The sequence below is a fragment of the Bufo gargarizans genome, chromosome 2 (assembly GCF_014858855.1).
Source record: "Bufo gargarizans isolate SCDJY-AF-19 chromosome 2, ASM1485885v1, whole genome shotgun sequence".
In the NCBI taxonomy this organism is placed as follows: domain Eukaryota; kingdom Metazoa; phylum Chordata; class Amphibia; order Anura; family Bufonidae; genus Bufo; species Bufo gargarizans.
The window spans coordinates 320,185,283-320,202,712 of record NC_058081.1 but is presented as its reverse complement, the minus strand read 5'-3'; positions in this window follow the sequence as shown (position 1 = coordinate 320,202,712).

The following is a 17,430-nucleotide window of genomic DNA, read 5'->3' as shown; positions in this document are numbered from 1 at the left end:
CCTAAGTACTATCTTGCACCCCGCTCTGCTAACGCACTTCCCCCACCTTGGACAGTAGCAGGCCAGGACCAGATCTCCTTGAGGGAGACTGGCTTACCCTCCCTCACTGGCTGCTGACGTTGGCCGCATGGCTCGTGTCCGCGGCCATTTGGAGACATTAGTAGTGGGCGAAGTTATGGGGAAGTAGGAGCGAGGAGGATGCGGCTGCTGCGCGAACTGATATGTAATGTATGCAGGTGGCAGGACGTGGACATTTTAGAAGCAGTCAGAACACATGCGATCACTCCTATGACATCATTAAACACTAAGAAATGGTGATATTGGCCATATTGACGTTTCTTAATACTGCGGTATATCGTGCACACTTAGATTTTTTGCTTTCTAGACAGATTTTGAACAGCATATTCAGATGACAGATCCCTTTAAAGTCTCTTTACCTTCTTATTGGTTCTCCCACAGGAGATTGAATATTTTAGGGAAGCTGTATCATTGAAAAGACAGACACAAGTACTGTAAATATAGAGAATTACTACAGCTTCAGTCATGCTGTTAAGCTGCAAGTGAGAAGTTATACTACGAGCACTAGTAGAGAGGAATGAATTACGGAATCAGCAAGCAATGCATGGCATACATTTCAAGCAGGGAGATGCTGTAAGCTATTTTAAGTACTGTAAGTCATTGCCTAACATAAGGTTACAGTTAAATGAGGGGAAAACATACCTTAAAATACTAAAATATATATACACAGGGTGACGCAAAAGTCTGGACACACTCTTTTAACTGGTGTAATTTGTAGAAAATTGACTTCCAATATGTGAAAATATTAATTGGAGGCTGCTTTAATTGGTGGATGAAACGTTTTCCGTCGCCTTTTTGAAATCCGCCATATTGAATTCCTCTCAGGGTTTTCCAATGGGAAGGGGGATATGTAATATATCAGTCTTGGCTAGAATTTACTCAGAAACACACTGGAAGTGTCACTTTCGACCTAGCTTTACCTGTTTAGGAGTCAAGCAAGGTCAAATTTGGTAAAATGTGTCTGATCTTCTAATTTAACTGGAATACCCCTTTAAGTTGAAGTTACTAGATAATAAAAGGTGTACAAGCAATCCTTTGGGATGTTTTATACCCTATTAAATTAGCATGTGAACTAACCATTGAACAAGTATGACTAGTGTGACACAGTGAGGGGAATGGTCTGGGAAAACAGGTATTTTCCTTCCAGTGTGTGCTGCTGGGCTGATTTGAAGCCAGGTGGAGTCAAATACCGGACTGGATTTTAATTGCCGGTCCGGGTTTTTGGCAGCACCTGGTTGTATATTGTTATCCACAGTACCGACTGAGAAAGTCATCTACCCAAAGTGCAGGCCGTAGTCCCTTCGGAAGGCTAGACTAACCGCTAACCCAAAAAAATGTGCAAAAGGGTTAGAGGAGACTATATGCCTGGGGTATGTCATTGGGCGCGGAGACATCAAACCCCAAGTGAACAAAATAAAGGCGATACGGAATTGGCCCCTACCTGTCACTACTAGGCAAGTAAAGTCATTCTTAGAAATGGTGGGCTATTACATGAGGTTTGTCCCCCACTTTGCTAAGGTGGCCGCACCATTGACAGGGCTCTTGAAGGGACGCAGGTCGGTGATGGTTCACTGGGATGATTAGGCGGAAGGGGCTTTCTCCACTTTGAAGTCGGCCCTGTGCGGGTCCCCGGTTTTGGTGATGCCCGACTTCAAAAGGGAATTTATAGTACAGACCGATGCCTCCAAAGTAGGCCTCGGTGCTGTACTGTCTCAGGAAATCAATGGGGAGGAGCATCCCGTTGTCTTCCTCAGCCGTAAGCTCACTCCAGCCGAGACCAGGTACAGTATAGTGGCTATCAAGTGGGCACTTGAGTCTCTCTGTTATTATTTGTTGGGGAGAAAATTCCGCCTGGTAACGGACCATTCACCTCTCAAGTGGATGAGCCAGGCCAAAGACAGAAATTCCTGAGTGATCAGATGGTTCCTTTCCCTACAGAACTTAAAATTTACAGTGGAACACAGGGCAGGTTGGTTGCAGGGAAACACGGATGCCCTGTCCCAAGTACATTGTCTGGCCAGTGTTCATCCCCTCAGGGTTGAACAAAGGGGGGTATGTGACACAGTGAGGGGAATGGTTTGGGGAAAAAAAGTATTTTTATCCCAGCGTGTGCTGCTGGGCTGATTTGCCGCCAGGTGGGGTCAAATACCGGACTGGATTTTAATTGCCGGTTCGGGTTTTTGGCAGCACCTGGCTGTCCTTAAATAAGCAGCTGGGCTCAGCATCAGGGTGTTGGGGTCTGAGGCTTGGTGCCAGGTTGGAGGGCTGAGACCCATGGGCCGAGGATACAGGCCCCCTAAAGCCTGCCGTAGACTGCTGGAGGCAGTACTGACATCAAGGTGACTTGTCTTATATGAACTTTCCAATCTGTGTGAAGTAACACCAAGATGTACTTTCCATTGTGTGTGAAGTAAAACACCAAGACTGCAACGTAACAAATTGTTTTGCGCATTTGCATCGAGTGTGAATAAACACTGAAGTTTTGCGTTAAGAACTTGCCTTTTGCCTCTGTACTGCGTCCGCTTGCCCTATCTACCAGAGCGAAACCCCACACTAGGAATAAGGAGACATGAGAGTACACATGGCATTCCGTGTGCAGACTTGATTATATTTACTTATTCCAAAAGCAGACTTTCTGTAATTCCCATGTAAGGAGATGTTGTCCCAGGATGTCTATTATAAGACGACCAGCTGCCTACATGCACAGACTTTAAAAAGATCAATTTAGTTGACTTTTAAATTTGGTTAGGCCTTTCGAATTTCTAATTAGATACATTTAAATATATGGAAATCCTCAATGGTTAGTACCAAGTTTATGGTAAAGATAAAGAGGTCAGCTGTGCTTGGGCTAATTTCCGCTCAATAAATCCATTTGCACATAGTTGATGCCTGCAGACTGTCTGTCTCCAGAGATATTTCTTGCACCACACCTTCATCCTTTGTGTAGGTTTCTGTAAAGCCACTGACTCTCCGTTCTCTGCCTACTGCGATAACAGTTTTCATGTTTCCTAATATCAATATAAGGCCTCTTTTACATTTCAGTGTTTTTGATATTTTTAGTCAGTGATTTCCACCAGTGATTGTGAGACAAAATCAGGAATGGGGCCTCCAGTGAGATAAGTAGTGTTGATCGTGAATATTATAATCGCGAATATAGGCACTTCAAGAATTGGGGTTGAGATGAATGGGTCCTCACCCAATCTGCAAAAACTGCGAATGTGGACAGAGACTATGGCAGTGTTCAGGAGCCCTGGTACTGAAGTACAGATGAAAAGATGACGTACACAATACATTCATATAATGTTTCATAGAAAGTGTAAAGTAGTACTGCATACAGTATATATAGTAATAAACATATATTATTTGACACCTGCTGTTTTGACAGTACACAGGAGCAACCAAAACCATACAAAGAAAAGCTAAAAAACATTACAATATTTTGCACAATCCATTACATATAAATTCATAGAAAGATATGCAAATTTTGGTCTAGTTCAGACTGTATTTAAAGGGGTTTTCCAGGATTTAAAAATTGATTACCTATCCTCAGGATAGGTCATCAATATCAGTTCAGTGGGGGTCTGACACCCGACACCCCCGTCCATCAGATGGTTGAAGGGAAGGCGACTTCATTAAAGGGAGCTGGTGACATCACCAAACACACTGCCGGGTGGACATTTCCGCCCGGCAGTGTGTTATTGAAAACAAAAGAGACCTTGCCCTGCGAAATTTAGCAGAGGGCAAGGGAGCGCATCGGAGCATCAGATGCTTTGATGCCAACATCTAGGGGGCTGCCGGGGTGAAAAGAAAGGTATGTCCATAGGCAAATGGACAACTTTGTATAAAAAAATGGGAAAAGTTGTGTTTTGCCGAGATATTTCTCTCACCCAGCATGGGTATATATAAAAAGACACCCCAAAACCCATTGCCCTACTTCTTCTGAGTACAGCGATACCAGATGTGTGACACTTTTTTGCAGCCTAGGTGGGCAAATGGGCCCACATTCCAAAGAGCACCTTTCGGATTTTACAGGGCATTTTTTACAGATTTTGATTTCAAATTACTTCTCACGCATTTGGGCCCCTAAAATGCCAGGGCAGTATAACTACCCCACAAGTGACCCTATTTTGGAAAGAAGACACCCCAAGGTATTTCATGATGGGCATAGTGAGTTCATGGAAGTTTTTATTTTTTGTCACAAGTTAGTGGAATATGAGACTTTGTAAGAAAAAAAAAAATTCATCATTTTCCGCTAACTTGTGACAAAAAATAAAAAGTTCTATGAACTCACTATGCCCATCAGCGAATACCTTAGGGTGTCTACTTTCCGAAATGGGGTTATTTGTGGGGGTTTTCTACTGTCTGGGCACTGTAGAACCTCAAGAAACATGACAGGTGCTCAGAAAGTCAGAGCTGCTTCAAAAAGCGGAAATTCACATTTTTGTACCATAGTTTGTAAACGCTATAACTTTTACCCAAACCATTTTTTTTTTACCCAAACATTTTTTTTTATCAAAGACATGTATAACAATAAATTTAGAGAAACATTTTTATATAGATGTCGTTTTAAAAAAAAAATTACAACTGAAAGTGAAAAATGTAATTTTTTAGCAAAAATTTTGTTAAATTTCGATTCATAAAAAAAAAAAGTAAAAATGTTAGCAGCAATGAAATACCACCAAATGAAAGCTCTATTAGTGAGAAGAAAAGGAGGTAAAATTCATTTGGGTGGCAGGTTGCATGACCGAGCAATAAACAGTGAAAGTAGTGTAGTGCAGAATTGTAAAAAGTGGTCTGGTCATTAAGGGTGTTTAAGCTAGGGGGGCTGAGGTGGTTAAAATCCTGTAAAACCCTTTAAGAGATATATGCACCTGGTACATATGTCCTGGTACATATGTCATGCAGATCTAGAGTCCTCCATTCTCCAGATGGAAGCCAAGAGAGTGCTATTTAGAGATGTTTAGTAAAAAAAAAATTATTTGGGATTCTGTGAGTGACAGATTCTATTAAATGCCACATTCTAGATATAAAAGTCAGAAGTTTGTTTTGGGAAAACTTGAGCACACATTGATTGTAGATCAGTTTCAAAGGAAATGACAGTAGCAGAGAAGTGCTGCTTGTGTTGATGCTATGTCTATTATTCCGAATTTGACTGCAGTTGATAACCTTTAGTCAGCGGTTATCTCATGTTTTTTGCCAACTTAGAAAAAAACAAACCAAAGTACACTTACAGTACAGAAAGTCCCTGCCATCCATACGTAATCACTGACCCATATCTATACACAGTGTAAGGGATCATATCTTTTCAGGGGGTCACACTCACAGATATCTTCGCAGACACGGTTATAATGTCCAAACTCTTGCTTTATTTCAGATATTTCAGCAAAGCACAGGTTTCGAATTTGCAGCTTCAAATTATCACGTGTGACATCCATACAAAATAACAAACCCTTGCCCGGCAAATGTATGTCTGACTCACCTAGAGAGCCCTGTTCACACATGGAACACAAATGCGGCTTTCCTCAGCCATACAGTCCAGCAACCTCCAGGCTGTGACACTTCAATACCTTTAGGGGATTGTGGCCCAGTAGTCCTCCCGAATCTGGCCCCATGATCCTTGTTTCACAGGCATCACTGTATCCCCCAAAGTTCAGGCTATCGCCTAGCCTCGTGGCCCCTCAGCCAACACGGCTGAGACCACTCACACAGAGCCTCTGCTCCAGGATCACAGACAGTTCCCACAGACTGACATACTGGAAGGTGCCTTATGCTGGCCTGATTACAACAGGCCTCACCTGCGATCACCTCAGGTAGAAGGGAATACCTGTGCCGGAAGGGTGTGGAGTGGCAGATCCCACTGCCAAGCCTACCCGCCGATCCAATTAAAATCCAGCCCAGAATTAATAAACAAAACTGTCTCAGCAAACTATGCTTTGCTGAGACCACTGCCACTCTCTGGATTTTAGTTGTCTAAAGGTACCTGAGTGGGACATACATGCCTTCCAGCACTGTTCACGTTACCACATATCCCCCTTCTCTGTTCAAACCTGTGGGGGTGAATACTTGTAATACCTGGATGCTCGTGAGAGGGCATCTGCCACACACCTTTCCCTTTATTTTTCCACACCTATGTCAACAGAGCTTGGTTTATCACCAAAACAAGCGTTCTGCCTAATGGACATTGTCTAAGAGACTCCAGTGTCCATCTAATGGCCAGACACTCATTTTACTCTTCCATGAGCTACGATGATACGCTCTCGCACATGCCCCATTCACTTTAATGGCAGGTGAACCTGAAAAACCTTCAGGTCGTATTTGCAGCCAGTAAACACTTACTAGAATTACACAAATAGTCCCACAACATGGACAGTGATATACCAGAGGTGGATCATTGGCAAAAATTCCCACAAAAAATATGTATTTTAATCAGGGGGCATTTTTATGCGTCTTAGGCCTCATGCAAACGACAGTTGTTTTTTGCGTCTGCAAATTGTGCGTACGCTAAAAAAACTGATGCGGCATCTGTTTTTTCTGTAGGATCTGTTCTTTTCCATAGATCCCTTGTAATAAATGCCTATCCTTGTCCGAAAATGTGAAAAAAGTAGGACATGCACTATTTTTTGGCTGAAGGGAAACACGGACAACGGACACGGAACACAAACGGGTGAACTATCAGCATTTTTTTGCTGACCCATTGAAATGAGTAGTTCCCCATCCTATCCGCAAAAAAAAAACGGAACGGAGGCCGTGAAAAACAACTTTCATGTGCATGAGGCCTTAAAGGGAAACTCTCAAAAATGTGCCCTGCTGGAGCCTAGACATTTTCTATTTCCTATCGGTTTGATGTATACAAATGTGCAACACTCAGAGTCCTGCAGAGTCCATTAAAAAAATGCATACATTAACGTAATTTTTTTTTTCTACCATGTAACTGTATGGTGAATAGACGCCACTGTACTGCATCAGTCTGAGGCATCTGTTAATGCATAAATTTTTGGTATGCATTAAATGGATGAAAAACATAGGATGTGAACCCAGCTCTAATGTCAGAATAAGCACAAGTACACAGCGGAGCAGCATGGCAGAGAGGGGAGGCCGCCATGTACTGACAGAGCGCTACCTGGTCCTGGTGGTCAGGGATGAGGACTGTGTTTCCCAAGGATCATTTTCAACTGGGAAATACAGGGCACAGTATAGTACACTAGAATCTATATAATATAAAGATATTAGCCCTACCTCCGAATACTAATACAATTAGGTGGTCATTTATTACATAGAAATACGTCTATGTTAGGTGTATTTCTGACACAGATTGTGGTGCAAAGGTCCTTAGTACCGCAATCTGCATATTTTTCCCGCTCATGCCAGGTCTAAAAAAGGATGGCGTGGACAGGGAAAGGGATACAGTTATGTCCATCCAGTTATTAGATACCACCGCCATACATTGACTGGATAACACCTCTGTACAGTGACCGGATAACACTGCCATACCATGACCGGATAAAAGGGTATAAGAGGGTACAAGAGGGACACTGCACAGGGTGTGGTAAGAGTGCACAATGCAGGGTATAAGGGGGCACAGTACGTGGTGAGGGCAGAGTACGGGGTGAGGGCACAGTACGGGGTGGAGGGCACAGTCACATGACCCTGTGACATAAGAAGGTCCTTATGGTGAATGTGGTTCATACGCCACCATATTGAGAGGTAGAGGAGTAAGACAAGGGTGTGATTATGTGGCTAGAGATAAAAAATGTAACTGTCGGCCAGTACAGGCACCAAAAATTAGGCAATAGGCATTCACCTGACAGCAAAGAACTTTGGATTCTGTGGCTGGAGGTACATTAGGCGGTCACAAGAGAAATATGTAACTATCGGCCAGCACAGGCCCCAGAAATTAGGCATTCACCTGACATAAAAGGCCTTTTATGTCGCTGTCTATACATAAGGCAAGGACCATTCTTTGTTCTGGGTGGTGGCGAATATGTGTGGGCTGGCATGAGGAAATTAAATTTACACGTGGCCATCACAGGTGTTGAATTCCTCTAAAATCCATGCCTCCTTCATTTTTTTCAAATGTGAGGTAGTCCACACTGTCGTGAGCTAGACGAGTGCTTTCCGACAGGACATGGCAAGCCAAGAGTTCCATGGCAAATTGCCAGCTCTGGCCACAGGTGAAGCCAGCACACCCAGTAGTCAAGGGATTCCTCGCTTCTCAGAGCGTCCACGTCGGCCGTTAACCTGATGTAGTCGGACACCTGTCGGTCTAGGCGTTGCCTGAGGCTGGATCCGGATGGCAGCTGTCAATGGGATGGTTGCAAGAATAATCTCATATCTAAAGTGACCAACACATCTTCAAACCACCCTCTTTTTGCAGGCACGGTAGGATTGGTACCCGCATCTGATTCGCTGCGGTGTGGAAATTCCTATGCCAATGCCCACAACAGCAGAATGCAGCATCTCTCGCAGCAAGGCCTGCAAATTCTGCATTCTCACAGCCCTCTGTGATGCTGGTAACATGTCTGCCATTTTGTGTTTGTACCGGGGGTCTAAGTACATTGCCACCCAGTACAGGTCCTTGACCTTTATGCTTTTTATACGGGGGTCCCTCTTCAAACACTGGAGCATGAAGGCCCCCATTTGCACTAAATTGGAAGAGTTGGAGCGCACTGGCTCCTGCTCATCGCCCAGGAGAATGTCGTCCTCGGTCTCCTCCCCACAGCCACGGACAACACCAGGGATCCCCGAAAAGTTTAAAGCCTGCTCTTCTTGCTCCTCCTCCCCAAAGCCACCATCCTCCTCTGACTCCTCTTCAGACTCCTTGACTCAGATGGAGTAGCCCCCCCTGGGAATTCATTTAGCATTGCGACTTTCTCATCTTCCAGCTCCTGCTCCTTGATGGCTTTATCAATGACACAACGCAATGCACACTCCAGAAAGAAGGCGTAAGGTACGATGTCACTGATGGCGCCCTGGCTGCGACTGATTAGTAATCTCATTAAATGGCCACAGAAGTCGGCAAGCGTCGCGCATGAGCAGCCACTGGTGCCGTGAAAAGAAACCAAGCTCCCCAGAACCTGCCCTGCTGCAGAGGTCGTACAGGTAGTCGTTAATGGCACGTTTCTGTGGAGCAGTCTATCAAGCATATACATGGTGGAGTTCCAGCACGTCGGGACGTCTGACAGGCAAGTGGTGTCGCAGCAAAATGTCAGCAAGGTGAGCCATGGCCATATAAGATCTTCTAAAATGGGCAGAGATTTTCCTGGTCTGCTGCAAGACGTCCTGGACCCCAGGGTATTTGGCAATAAATCGCTGCACAACAAAGTTCTGGACATGTGTCATTTTGCCCTGTTTCAGCGCACTCAGAAGATTGGCACTGTTGTCGCACACCACTTTACCTACGGTCAAATTGAGCTGGGTTAGCCACTGATCGGTCTGTGACCGCAGAGCTGAAAGCAGTTCAGGATGGGTGTGGCTCTTGGCTTCCAGGCACAACAGCCGCAGCACAGCATGGCAACGTCTCACCTGGCACATCGAATAGGTTCTGGGGAGCTTCGGGGGTGCAGCCAAAGAGGCGGTAGCAGTGGAAAAGGAGGAGTCTGCCGAAAAGGAGACGGAGAATGGAGTAGGAGGAGGAGAAGAGGAGGCCGGGCTACATGCAATCCGTGGCGGTAACACCAAATCCACATGGGTGCCACGGGTTACATGCTTGATGGCCATCAGAAGGTTCACCCAGTGGGCAGTAAAAGTTATGTACCTTCCCTGCTCGTGTTTGCTAGACCACGTGTCTGTGGTCAGATGTATCTTGGCACTGACACTGTGTGCCAGAGATATATTAACTTGCTGCTATACGTGGCCATATAGTTCAGGGATGCCCTTCTGGGAGAAATATTTCCTTCCGGGGACCTTCCCATGCGGTGTGCCAATGGCCACAAATTTTCTAAAGGCCTACGAGTCCACCAATTTATATGGTAGTAGCTGGCGGGCTAGCAGTTCAGACAAGCCAGCGGTCAGCCGTTGGGCAAGAGGATTATCCGGCATCATAATTTTTTTACGCTCAAATATTTGGGCCACGGAAGCCTGCCTTGTGCCAGATGAACGTGACGACGGCATGGTGGAAGGTGGAGTAGAGGACAAATGGGAGGAGAAAGGAGAAGTAGAAGAGGCAGGATGTGGAGAGACGGAAGTGTGGCTTTGTGGGTTCTGAGAGCATTGCTCGCACGTCTCAGTGATGGGAGGCCAGGTGCCTTCTTACAGTGGTCGTCCCTAGGTGAGTGTTGGGCTTACCGTGACTTATGCGTTGCTAGCGCAGGCTGCAGATGGCAACACTATTGTCAGCAGTTGACGTGTTAAAAAAAGCCCACACTGCAGAGCCATGTGCCAGCGGCCTGGGAGCGCAAGATTCGACTGTGCATGGTGAATGGCTTGCTCCAGATACATTTGCAGTCTGCTTTTTGCCTCCTGTGCACTGCAAATTCTACCTGCTTCTCCTCCTTCTCCTCCCTATCTGCTGCTCCGTCTCTCCCTCTGAACTCCCCTCCTCTTCCTCTCTTGTGGGCACCCACGTGACGTCCATCAACACGTCATCATTGTTACCTTCACCACCACTGACATTAGAGATCTTGGAGTAGGCAGCAACAGCAGGGACCACCCTCCTTGGCCTGATCTTGGTACTGTCGTCAGACCGCTGGGTAGCGGCCGTTGCTACCTCCTCTTCATCATCCAATGCCAAGAATGGCTGCGCATCGGTAAGGTCTGGGAATGGATGGGAAAATAATTCCTCTGACTCAAGTGGAGGGGCTATGGTGGTGGTGGTTTGGTGGTGCACACAGCAGAGAGTGAGGAGGGTGCAGATTCAGAATATGAGGAGGGTGCAGAAGCGGAAGGTTAAGTGAGACATACTTGCACGCACTTTCTCTAACTTCCCACTTAGGCTCTGGCCTGGTGCACCTGCCCGACCCCTGCCACCCCTACCATGCCTCTTCCTTTACCTGTCATTTTCAAAATTACCCTGTGCCAGAGTCCCTAGAAAAGAGCAGTATTTGTGGAAGCTGATATATTGCAGTCTTCAATCAGTTGTTAGTTGAAGCTGGTATATCACCTTCAAGCAGTAATTTTGTGGACGCAGTTATATGGAAAACCTCTATCACTATTTTGTGGAAGCTGATATATGGCTGGCCTCAATCAGTTGTTAGTTGGAGCTGGTATATCACCCTCAAGCAGTACTTTTGTGGACACAGGCATATGGAAAACCTCTTTCACTGTTTTGTGGAAGCTGATAGATCGCAGCCCTCAATAAGTATTTTCTGGAAGCATACAAATGCACTATAATATACTTTCTATGTTAGAAATTATATTATAAGTATATCAAGTCCCTCTGTGTATCATACCTATCGATAGCACAAAGTTACCAGTCCTCAAAAGGACTTTTGTGGGCCTATTAGCTAGTGTTTGGCGTCCCTAAGTTCCTAACAGCCTGTCCCTACTCCAAAATGCAACCTCTCCCTACACTGGCAAAACACATAATGTAAAATGGCTGCCAGATCGGGTTCTGTTATAGGGTTAGGGGTGTGTTCATGTGCTGAAACATCTCAATTAGCTGTCCTGTCCCGCCTGATGGATGTGTCATGGGTCAAAGTTTGGCGCAATGCAAAAGAATATGGCGTGTTCGGACATCGACATATGTTTGCCTGTTCGGAGGATCGCAAACGCACAAAGTTCGCTGCGAATGCAAAGCCATCACTACTAGTCGCCAAATGCTCCTTTTAAACTCTTCTGGCTCACTCCTTTTTTTTCTAGTTTTTCCAGCATTTCTGCTTCTTAATTTGCTAGCTCTGGAACGACCATAATCTCCATTTCGACGCTCTTCCTTCTCTTCAGCAGTGGCTTTCCCAGGTTTGGCAGCAGTTTCAGAGACCTCTGCTTCTTCAGTGGCTTTTTCCACTACGGCAGACTCTCCTTCAGCCTCTTCTTTGGGCTCTGCAGCAGCTGAGGAATTCTCCCACTCCAACACATTGGCCTTAGCTTCTTCAGCCTTTGTCTTCTTGGAGTCTCCATTCTCTTTAATATTTTTCTCACCCCTCTCAGATATGGTATCACATACCTGCACTACCAATTCCTCCTTTTCTTTGTCATCAAGGTTGGAGGCACTGAGGATACTGGGGTCATTATCAACAGACTCTTTATCTTCTGGCATTCCCTCCAGAGGGTCACCCAGGATATTGTTCCCCATTCGTGTAGGCTCTAGGAGATTCATCTCATAGTAGTAGACAACATCTGCATGCTAGTCGTCTGTCTCCTCGTATTTCTTCCCAAGCAGACCACTGACTTTCTGGAAGACATTGACGTCAGAGGGAATGTCTTTCATGACCAGGTCCTGGCTAGTCACTACCACGAGTCTCTTGGATTCAGCCTCCATATCAGCGACATTACCTTCCATCTTCTCTGCCTTGGCCGGCACCACAGCGCCACCATCTCCATACCCATTCTTAACAGGCTCTGGCTTAGACTTCTTGCCATCTTTCAGAGGACTCTCCTCTTCAGATTTCTCATTTTTATTTGATTGAGCCAACCTGTCATCTCGAGAAGCTCTTGCCTTTAACTCTTTAAGTTTAGTCGTCATTTCTTCTACCTGCTGCTCGAGAGCACGCTTAGACTTCTCCAGGTCATAGACGTTCTTCCCGACGTCATCCTTTGAGCTCATGAGATCTTCCATCTCTGCTCTGAGTTGGCTGTTCAGCCTCTCAAATTCATCTAGCTCCTCTAGTGTTTCTTCAAGGGCTCTAGCCAAGGAGAGGGCCTTGTTCTCCTTCCCCCGAGCATCAGTCTCCGCTCGGTCACATTCTTCGGCATACCGGGCCGAAGTGTTTTTCTCTTCAGCCAGGAGCTGGTCAAACTTCTTCTGTTTGTTCTCCAACTTAGACACAATTTGGTCCAGGTCCACCATCCAATCACGCAACTCTTGATCAAGTTGAGTAATCGCTCAGAAGCTGCAAGTTCCTCTTGAAGGTGGAGAATTTCTGCTTCTATTTGTGACTCTAGATCCTTTAGTTCATTCATCTCTTTCTGAGTCTCCTCCTTTGACTCTTCTGGAGCTTTCTCCAGTTGCTCTGCAAGAACAGCTAGTCCGCTCTCTAGTGTATCTAGTGACTGTGCGGAGCGGCTGTACTGACCTGCCAGGCCCAGCTGGTAGTGAGCCTCTGCCAGCAGTCAGTCATGCTCTTCTTCACACTCTTTTTGGTTGGTCAGACCTTCCAGGAAGTCTTCCAAAGCCTGGGTATAATTCTCGGACCGTATGCTGACGTCTCCACACAATCTCTCGTCAAGTCAAGTATAACTGTCTGGTCGCTACTTGCAACTACCTTAATTTCGCAAGACCGTATGCTGACGTCTCCACACAATCTGTCGTCAAGTCAAGTATAACTGTCTGGTCGCTACTTGCAACTACCTTAATTTCGCAAGACCATGACATGGTAGCTTCCCTCTTTGTGCTCACAACATCAACCAGTATTTCTTCATCATACACATTTTTACCTACAGGGGCATCTCTCCCCTGATCACAACCTGCAAGGAAAAAGGCATGTCATCATCATCATCATCATCACCTATTTTACATGACATCACTTTTCATTATGCATTTCTGCAAACTCGGCACAATCACTTGGCACCTTGTTAGTACCACTGTTTCTAATGGTCACTTCACCTAAAGGTACAAGTTCTACAGGAGTTGACATCCTGCATGAGCATATTTGCAACCCCAAACTTATAAGTGTAAGTTCCTACTGGAGTCTCTAACTTAGTGAGAACAACCGGATAGTCCTTACTACCCACGTCCAGCACATAGTCCCCACCTACCAAGCTGGCATATACCAGGCTCACCTGGCACCTCGTGTCCAACAACTCCTGGACTGAACTGGCATTCACCACAATGTTGCACATCTTCAGCGCAGTCTCTAGTCCCAGTGTCTCAACACCTCCCGGCCCAGCAGGTAGCAACTGCTGCCGGCTCACACCACAGTTCACGGTCTCTGAGGTACCAGGGCCCGGGTCAGTAACATGCCCAACCTCCAGAGCTGTGCTCACTGTCACGTGGTCTGCTACACCAGCAATTACAGGAATGATCTTACCCATTGTTGTCTCGGGTTTATCCCTCTCACGTACGATAAGTCCATTTCCACAGTGGACACTATCCTTTTTTGGGATGCAGTCGTTGCCACGGAAAATGCCTTGGCCTTGACTCCAGTCTTTTTCCAGACGGTCACTCCATCTGCACCCTTTAAGACTTTGCACAAATGTGCAGGAAACATAGGATCTCCTGAGAGCCGCACTGCTCTCCACCTCCACCTGCTGTTCCTCGGATTCTCCAGGTACACAATTTGTAGCATTTTCTCTGCTCCACAGCTGCCAAAATAACGGAAAGTCTTTGCCAAACACAAACTCCACTTCCAGGGTCTCTCATTTTAAGAGCTCCCATTGCACAAGGCCATAGTCCGTTATAAAGGTCACACTCACAGATATCTTCGCAGACATGGTTATAATGTCCAAACTCTTGCTTTATTTCAGATATTTCAGCAAAGCATAGGTTACGAAATCGCAGCTTCCACTTATCAGGTGTGACATCCACACAAAATAACAAACCCTTGCCCGGCTAGGCTCTAAGTAAACACATAAATGTACCCCTGACTCACCTAGAGAGCCCTGTTCACACATGGAACACAAATGCGGCCTTCCTCAGCCATTTCAGCCATACAGTCCAGCAACCTCCAGGCTGTGAAACTTCAATACCTTTAGGGGGATTGTGGCCCAGTGATCCTCCCAACCATGGCCTTGTGATCATTGTTTCACAGGCGTCACCGCGTCCCACAAAGTTCAGGCTATTGCCTAGCCTCGTGACCACTCACACAGAGCCTCTGCTCCAGGATCACACACACTTCCTCCAGACTGACATACTGGGAGGCACTTTATGCCGGCCTGATTACAGCAGGCCTCACCTGCGATCACCTCAGGTAGAAGGGAATACCTGTGCCAGAAGGGTGAGGATTGGCAGATCCCATTGACAAGCCTACCCGCCAATCCAAATAAAATCCAGCCCAAAATTAATAAACAAAACTGTCTACGCAAACTATGCTTTGCTGAGGCCACTGCCACTCTCTGGATTTTAGCTTTCTCACTCATCTGAGGTACCTGAGTGGGACATACACGCCTTCCAGTACTGTTCATATTACCACAAAAGCAAATTAAAAACAATGTCATTTCTCAAACACAATGTTAATTTGGGCATAATTTTACATACATCTTAATAATATTGTCCATCTGTGACCTATGCTCTGGACATTCATCAATATCAGACCAGTGGGGGTTTGACACACACCCACAACCCAACCAATCAGATGCTTGCAGCAGCCGCAGGTGCTGGAAACCAAATAATGGATAAAAACGAAAGTCAGGGGCAGACTGGTAACTTAAAATGGCCCTGGAAAAAAACTTAGCCCCATGTTGTAGGTGGGTCCACATTGACTACTGTCACAGCAGAACTATATACCACAGAGCAGCACAATATATTTCGCAAAAAGCTGTCCCTCTGTGGTGGCCATCAATAGCTGCTATGTTCTCTCCTTCTCCAATTGTCTGTAATTAAAATATAGAGAAGGGTGCTTAGGAGGTCACATGCGAGCCACAGCAGTTACATTCAGGAGGGCATGTGCCGTCACTGGCCGGATACATAAATACCTGATTCTGAAACCATTAATAACTGCTGAGAGCTCACTATATACCCAGCCAGTGGCAGACAGGAGGGGATGGGGCACTGAGAAATTTCCCTGTAAGGTATATGGCTAGTCCGCTCCCACTAGGAGCACAAGACCCTGTCCACTATGTAATGGTAGTGCTGATATACTGCAGCTCTGCTCCCATTTAAGTGTTGAGAGTCAGACACCCGGCCGGGAAGTTTCACAAACACGTGTTTGCGATCAAATGTTCGCGAACCACTCGTTCGCGGCGGGCCCCATTCATTTTAATGGCAGGTGAACCTGAAAAACCTTCAGGTCATATTTGCAGCCACCAAATATTTACTAGAAGTGCACAAATAGTCCCACAACATGGACAGTGACATACCAGAGGGGGTTTAAAATGCCCACAAAAAAATATGTATTTTAATCAGGGGCCATTTTTATGCGTCTTAAAGGGAAACTCTCAAAAATGTGCCCTGCTGGAGCCTAGAAAACTTTTAATTTAGGCCAGTGGAGTACAGACCCCAAAAATTATGTATTCACCTGACAGAAAAGAACAAGTGATTATGTGGCTGGAGGTACATTAGGCGGTCACTGAATAACAATTTTACTGTAGGCCAGTGGAGTACAGGCCCCAAAAATTAGGCATTCACCTGACAGAAAAGAACAAGTGATTATGTGGCTGGAAGTACATTAGGCGTTCACTGAATTGCAATTTTACTGTAGGCCAGTGGAGTACAGGCCCCAAAAATTAGGCATTCACCTGACAGAAAAGAACAAGTGATTATGTGGCTGGAGGTATATTAGACGGTCATAGGATAACTATTTTACTGTAGGCCAGTACAGGCCCCAAAAATGAGGCATTCACCTGACAGAAAAGAACTTGTAATTATGTGGCTGGAGGTACATTAGGCGGTCACTGGATAAAATTTTACTGTAGGCCACTGGAGTAGAGGCCCCAAAAATTAGGCAGTCATCTGACAGAAAAGTCCTTTGATGCCACTGTATATACATAAGACAAGGACCAATTTTTGTTCTGGGTGGTGGCGGATATGTGTGGGCTGGCATGAGGAAATTCAATTACACGTGGTCATCACAGGTGTTGAATTTCTCAGAGATCCATGCCTCATTCTTTTATAGAAATGTGAGGTAGTCCACACATTCGTGAGCTAGGCGAATGCGCTTATCCGTCACGATCCCCCCTGCTGTTCTGAACATCCTTTCGGACAGGACACTCGACAAGGGGCAAGCCAAGAGTTTCATGGCAAATTGTACCAGCTCTGGCCACAGGTGAAGCCTGCACACCCTATAGTCCATTCCTCGCTTCTCAGAGCATCCACATCAGTCGTTAACCCGATGTAGTCGGACACCTGTCGATCTAGACGTTCCCTGAGGCTAATTCCGGAGGACGGCTGTCGATGGGTTGGCTGCAAGAATGATCTCATATCTGAAGTGATCAACACATCTTCAAACTGCCCTCTTTTTGCAGGCGCAGTAGGATTGGTACCCGCACCTGTTTCGCTGTGGGTGGAAATTCCTCTGCCAGTGCCCGCAACAACAGAATGCAGCATGTCTCGCAGCAAGGCTTGGAAGCCTTCTGTGATCCTGGTAATATGTTCGCCATTTT